Source organism: Scyliorhinus torazame, chromosome 17, assembly GCF_047496885.1.
Source record: "Scyliorhinus torazame isolate Kashiwa2021f chromosome 17, sScyTor2.1, whole genome shotgun sequence".
Classification (NCBI taxonomy): domain Eukaryota; kingdom Metazoa; phylum Chordata; class Chondrichthyes; order Carcharhiniformes; family Scyliorhinidae; genus Scyliorhinus; species Scyliorhinus torazame.
In genome coordinates, this window is record NC_092723.1 from 109,475,961 (window position 1) to 109,483,028 (window position 7,068).

Below are 7,068 nucleotides of genomic sequence, written 5' to 3' on the forward strand. Positions count from 1 at the left end.
GGGCTTTATTAATAGGGGCATAGAATACAAGAGCAAGGAGATTATGCTGAACTCATATAGGACACAAGATAGACTTGTCAGATCATGAAGGATGTGAAAGCCTTGGAGAGAGTGCAGAAGAGGTTTACAAGATGGTGCCAGGCAAGAGAAACTTCAGTTATGAGGATAAATTGGAGAGGTTGGGACTGTTCTCCATGGAGAGAAGAAATTCATGAGGCGATTAGATAGAGATGTTCAAAATCACGAGGGGGCTGTACAAAGTAGATAGGGAGAAACTGTTCCTGCTCGTAAAAGGATCAAGAACAAGAAGACACAGATTTAAAGTGATTTGCAAAAGAAGCAAATGTGATGTGAGAAAAACCTTTTCCACACAGCGAGTGGTTGGGGTCTGGAATGCACTGCCTGGAAGTATGGTGGAGGAACATTCAATCGAGGCATTCAAGAGCTGGATGATTATTTGAATAGAAACAATGTGCAGGGGAATGGGGAAAAAGGCAGGGGAAGGGTACTAAGTTATAATGCTCATTTGGAGATGGTACTGACACAATGGGCCAAATGGCCTCCTTCTGCACCATAACAATTCTGTGATTCTGAAGAATCATTCAGCAGAGTAACTATTCAAATCTTTGCATGAATCGCGTAGAAGGGACTCTAGTTGGCGGATTAGCTGCCTTAATACCCTGTATTCATTTTAACCAGCTGCTTGACTGTATTTCTTGGAAGTAGGCACTTGGCAAAGTATGATGGATATTTAGCCTTATTTTTAGTCAAGAAGTTCTGTATGAAACAGTCAGAAGGTCATACAATGTAAACAAGCATACAGCTGTACATTGTTTTGCTGACAGCAGACAATTATTATTTTTCTTCGGCGAGGAACGCAAGGCCTGTTATTAAACTCTAACTCCGGCCTGCTCAGTTTTCTATCTTTTTGCTAATCTAAAGAATGCCTTTTGTCCTAGATATTGCTTACTGTATCATACAAATTGCTTGTCTTACCTTTGTAAAACGGGGACAATTGGAATGACTGTGGTCTCTCCAACCCCCCCCCCCCCCACGAACTTTGTGTTTAGTTAAAGGACCTTTGGCGAAAACTCGAAGTGCTGACTTATAATTTCTTCGACAATCGGAGTCTCTCCATCAGCATGAACCATCTATTAAAGCAATTAAGGTCTGGTGCCTCAGTTTGCAGATGCATATGGGTGGCCACAGAGCACGTTGATGAAAGAAATGTTGACTCTACTTCTCTCCCACAGATGTGGATAGATTTTATGAGTATTTCCAGCATTGTCTGTTTTTATTTCGGATTTCCAACATCTGCAGCATTTTGCTGTTGTATTTTGCAAATCCATGCGACTGAGCAAAGAAGAATTTGTATTTTGCACATGCTTATTATCCAATCTGATAAATCACAAACTGCGCCAGCAGATACCCAACCTGCTGTAATTTTTAATTCGGGCCATCTTGACGCTCAGAATAATTACCATCCGTGGAATAAGTTACCATTTCCAAACAAACTCTACTTTTTTGTTTGGCACTTGCGAACAGACCTGCTGTCAGTCTGAAAATGTGAGTTTTCCTTCAAAAAACTGGATGGCAAACTCTTCAGTGAGGGAAGTTGCATTTCAAATCCCTTGTTGATTTAACTATCAAAACTGCACTATCTTTTCTCTGCTAAAATCAGATGAATTATAGTTCAAATTCTTTTATCTTATTCTAAAATATAGAACCCCTCTAGTGCAGAAGGTGGCCATTCAGTCCATCAAGTCTGCAGCGACCCTCTGAAAAAGTCCCCACTAAGACCCTTGTCCTATCCCCTTAACCCCACCTAACCTACAAAACTCCTTTGGACACTAAGGGGCAATTTAGCGTGGCCAATCGACCTAACCTGCACATCTTTGGACTGTGGGAGGAAACTGGAGCACCCGGAAGAAGCCCACGCGCACACAAGGAAAACACGCAAACTCCACACAGTCACCAATGGCACATTTGAACCCGGGTCCCTGGCGCTGTGAGGCAGCAGGGCTAACCACTGAGCCGCAGTTCCGCCACATGCTGTGAATAAAGAAATGTGTCTCCCTACTTCGATTCAGTACTTAAAAGATCACTTCCGTGTCAACAACAGGCCCCTCTTACATTCACAATCTGAAGGAGCCTTTCAGTAAATGTAGGGTTAACAGTGTTTCACGGTTGCGAGACAAAATGAGCAGCGAGTGGAGGATCTAAATCACAGGAGAAGTAATTATCAAAGCAATTGACCATCAAATGGAAAGTGATTGACCTGTGAGGTGGATGAAGCAGGTTTTGTTCCTCAAATCTGTGTGCCAACAACAGCGGTGTACAAGGAGTCATCCAATGCCAGGTTCTGACAACATTGTCTGTTGGTTTTCAGTGCAAGGGAACAAGGAAATCACTGAACTGAAATTTAAAACCGTCCTGTTGTCCCAGGCCCCTTTTTTTTACAATGTCACTCCGTTAAACAGTTGACTTTCTGATTACACAGAGCAAAAGCTCAACCAGTTTCCCACAGTTAATTCTAAATTATGTTGTACTGGCTACGTAAGCTGCACAGAAAAAGATAGCTTTAATAAAAGAAAAATGGAGCTTACCAGTTTATTAAGAGAACAGCAACACTGGGATCCATTCTTTGACACATAAATTTTTTTGCAGAGCTGCAAAATTCTCCTGCTGCATTGTCTGTCTTTCACCAAGTGTTCCACTGTAAATTTCCTGCTCACAAGTCAGCTTTGGCACCTTATTCCTCTCTGCGTGAAGAGGTTCTTATCCTATCCCCAACGATTGGTGGCATGTTCTTTACTTCCTTTGTTTTTTTCCCTTTTTGTTTAAGCCTTTCTGTAATGTGAAATACCATAATGTCTAGCTGTGGGGGAGGGGGGGGTGGGGGGGGGGAATAGACCAAACTCACAATACACCACAAAAGAAATCTGGCCACTCCCACCTCACCAATGTTGTCCTCGCTGTCTTGCGGATCAGTAGCAGCTGCAGCTGGACACTGCACACATGTGATTATCCATTGCCTGAGCCCTGCTTAGCCAGCATGTATTCTGAATCTGAGCTGCTATCCAGATTCCAAGTGTTCATGTTGTTAAGCCTGCCCCGTTTGGCAAGCTCTCCAGTGAGAGCATATCCTACTGTGTGATGCTAGGGAATGATGTCAAGCCGGTGCCATACCCGTGCCAACTGGTGACTTATTTGCAGACAGCTTGCAAACTTCAGAGAACAAAAACAAAGTGAGGGTATGCTTATTGGAAATGATCATGGAGACGGCCCTCGCTGTTTTTAAACGTTTTTTAATAGCCACTTTTGCTTAGAAACAAATTCTGCTGCCCTGCGACTGATGCAAATTGGCCAAAGAGCCATTCATCTGACATCAAACGAAGCTGGGAAGTTGGAGGTAGTTAGCAGCAAAGACAATTTACTTACATTTCCGATAAAAATAAGGTTTAGAATATAAGCTGCTGGTACTTCCTACCCTAGCTGGTGGAAGATGCAATGCCAGAAATGCCGTAAGAAAAAACAACCACAACTGGAAGCAGAGATTTCTCTGTGACCACTGCACCCCCCCCCCCCCCCTTTTATGAGGCTTTAATTAATTAGCAGGGTTACGGGGATGGGATAGAGGTATGGGCTTGGGTGGGGTGCTCATTCCAAGGGCCAGTTGCAGACTCGATGGGCTGAATGGCCTCCTTCTGCACTGTAAATTCTATGATTCTATGATATGATTCTAACAGGCAGATCGCCATAGTTAGCGACAACATTGCTCACCTTTTCTGTGAGTCCCTGAGGATGACAACAACAACTTACATTCCTTATTGCACCTTTAGCGTAAGGACACATCCCAAGGTGCCGACTAGGAGTATTATAAAAACAAAATATGACACCGAGCCACATAAGGAGATTTGGTGCAGTAAGGGTTGAACGTCTGGGTTAGTGTGTGCATGATTGCTGCAGTAGTGTTTTTAAAAATCGTTTCTGGGAATAGAGGTGCAATTAAAGCATCATAAAAGCTTGAGCTAATGGATTTTTGTTTGGATTACGACGGTTGATTGTGAGTAGTTAATTGGATACATTCTGCGGGATTCTCCGTCTGCAGGACCCTCCGCTTCACCGGCAGAGCACCCATGCCCGTGGATTTCCCAACGGCATGGGGGTGGCTAAAATGGGAAATCCCATTGGTCAGATGCGAGAATCCCACTGCCAACGGGGCGTGCTGTGCCGGAAAACCGGGCTGGCGGAACAGAGAAACACACCCATTGCATTTCAGCTTGGTTAGATGATGTAACTATGGGAGGAGCTAGAGCAACAGGCATTTTGCAGAGAAGCAGTTTAGTTCAGTTGGGAAGTCAAACCATGAAGACAGTTTCTGAAGACTTCAGCTGAAATCCTGCATTGTTCTGACATATTCAGGTCTATCTCTTAAAACAGTCTCAAAGAACATCTCAGTACAACAACTGGATCTGCTAACTGTATTTAAAAGTGGATTGAGAGCTGAGATAGTTTTGTTTTTTGAGGGGGAATAAAGATAACAGTTAAGGGTTATTGTGTCACTGTATTGATTAGCATTGTTTAAGGGTACTTGGCTAGACAGCTGGTGAAATTAAATGAAATGAAAATTGCTTATTGTCACAAGTAGGCTTCAAATCAAGTTACTGTGAAAAGCCCCAAGTCGCCACATTCCAGCGCCTGTTCGGGGAGACTGGTACAGGAATTGAACCGTGCTGCTGGCCTGCCTTGGTCTGCTTTAAAAGCCAGCTATTTAGCCCTGTGCTAAACCAGCCCCTGTTCATGATGCAGAGCAAGGCCAGTAGCACAGGTTCAATTCCTGTACGGGCTGTGATTATTGATGAAGGCCTCACCTTCTCAACCTTGCCCCTCGCCTGAGGTGTGGTGAGCACTCCACCTCCAAGGGGAAAGCAGCGTATGGTCATCTGGGACTATGGTGACTTTACTGTTACCTTTAAGGGATAAATGTAAGCTATTTTTCTTGTGTGATGTTAGAGATATTTAATACTGTGTTAGTAATGAAGTTTGTTTTAATGCACCATATCCCTATTTCTTTGTGAAATCAGTCCTGGAGCGAGATATCCTTTCCTCATAGTCTTACAAAATTAAAATACAATATTAGGGGTCTTCAAAAACCCGGCTACGTGTTGACGCTGGCGTAAACACCGGAGTGTTTCATGCTGGCGTCAACGGGTCTCTTGGCCCAGCGATTCCATGGCCACAGGGTGCCAGCACGGATCCGGAGTGCTCCGCACTGCTCCAGCTGCCGATACGTGGCCCTGCACTGCTTCTGCGGTGGCCCCCGATCGCGGGCCTGGCTGCCATGGAGGCACCTCCCCAGAGACTGATCCCCCCCGCCCCCCACCAGTACGGCCACCGCAGCTGTGACGCCGAGCTCCCACCGGGTGGAACCATACGTGAATCACGCCGGCAGGAACGCAGCGGAGAATCGGTGCGGGGGCCTCTTTCAACGGCCCCCGCCTGCGCCGTGTCAACCACGCACGCGCGACTGCCGCTGATTCTCCGGTCGGTGGTGGTTCGCGTCCGGGCGTCGGACCCGATTGCCAGTCCGACGCCCCATTCTCCGCCCCCGTGCCGAGCGTGATTTCAACGCGGAGGCTCGGAGAATCCCGGCCAGGGTTTCTGTCCAGTATCCTAGCCACTGTTGGGGTCTGGTCTGGTAATAGGTCAGATGATCCAAAACCTTTTCAAAGAGGTGGGTGTGAAGGAGTTTCTAATTGGAGGGAATTGAAGTAGAGAGGTGGAGGAGTATAGGTAGTGAATTCCAGAGCTTTGGGCCTAGACAACTGAAGGTATGGACACCAATGGTGGAGCGACTAAAAGGGTTGCACAAGAAGCCAGAATTAGAGGAGCACTAATAGCTCAGAGGTTTCTGGGGCTGGAGGAGGTTACAGAGAAAGTGAGGGGCAAGGTCATGGAAGGATTTGTAAACAAGAACGAGAATTTAAAAATAAAGGTATTGCTATGCTGGGAGCCAGTGTAGGTTGGCGAGGATAGCGGAGATAGGGGGATGGGACTTGATGCAAGTTAATTCACGGGCAGCAGAATGTCGGATGATGTCAGGTTTACAGACGGTAACATGTGGGAGACCAGCCAGGACTGCGTTGGAATAGTCAACTCCAAGTGTAACGAAAGCATGATTCAGGGTTTCAGCAGCAGGTTAGTTGAGACAGGAGTGAAATTGGGCAATGTTAGGGAGGTAGGAATAGCTAGTCTGAGTTCTGGTGCCAATATGAAGTCAGAAACCCATCTCACAGTCAACCATGACACCAATGTTGCGAACAGACTGGCTTAATCACAGGCTGTTGCCAGGGAGAGGGGTGGATTAGATAGTTGGGAAATGGAATCTGGAGTGGGGACCGAAAATAACGGCTTCAAATATCTCATTGGTGGAAGTTTCTGCTCATCTGGTGCTGGATATTGGATGAAATGAAAATCACTTATTGTCACAAGTAGGCTTCAAATGAAGTTACTGTGAAAAGCCCCTAGTTGCCACATTCCGGCACCTGTTCGGGGAGGCTGGTACGGGAATTGAACCGTGCTGCTGGCCTGCCTTGGTCTGCTTTAAAAGGCAGCGATTTAGCCCAGTGTGCTAAACCAGCCCCTAAACAGTTTAAACAGGATAAACAGTCTGACAATTTTTAAAATTAAAATTTAGAGTAATTTCAGGGGCAATTTAGCGTGACCAATCCACCTACCTGCACATCTTTGGGTTGTGGGGGTGAAACCCACGCAGACACAGGGTTAATGTGCAAACTCCACACGGACAGTGACCCAGGACTGGGATTCGAACCCGGATCCTCAGCGCCGCAGTCCCAGTGCAAACCACGGCGCCACGTGCTGCCCTCCAGCCTGACAATTTAACAACAGTGGAGGAGTGGAGAGAGTTGGTGGTGAGGTAGAGCTGGGTAACATACGGGTGAAGGTTAATGCTATGCATTTGGATGATGTCACCGGGGGGGGGGGGAGGGCAGAATTTAACTCAGAAATAGGAGTAGGCCGAGGATTGATCCTTGGGGACACCAG

At 46.1% G+C, this 7,068-nt stretch overlaps 1 protein-coding gene across 1 annotated transcript in view; it reads right to left on the reverse strand.

Annotated features, from left to right (window-relative positions):
- Positions 1-2,884, reverse strand: part of tex2l (testis expressed 2, like) — a 200,737-nt gene extending 197,853 nt beyond the window's left edge. The window contains exon 1 of the mRNA XM_072480866.1: positions 2,607-2,884. The gene's annotated coding sequence lies outside the window, so the exon portion shown is untranslated. The remainder of the gene's footprint in view (positions 1-2,606) is intronic.
- Positions 2,885-7,068: the final 4,184 nt, after the last annotated feature.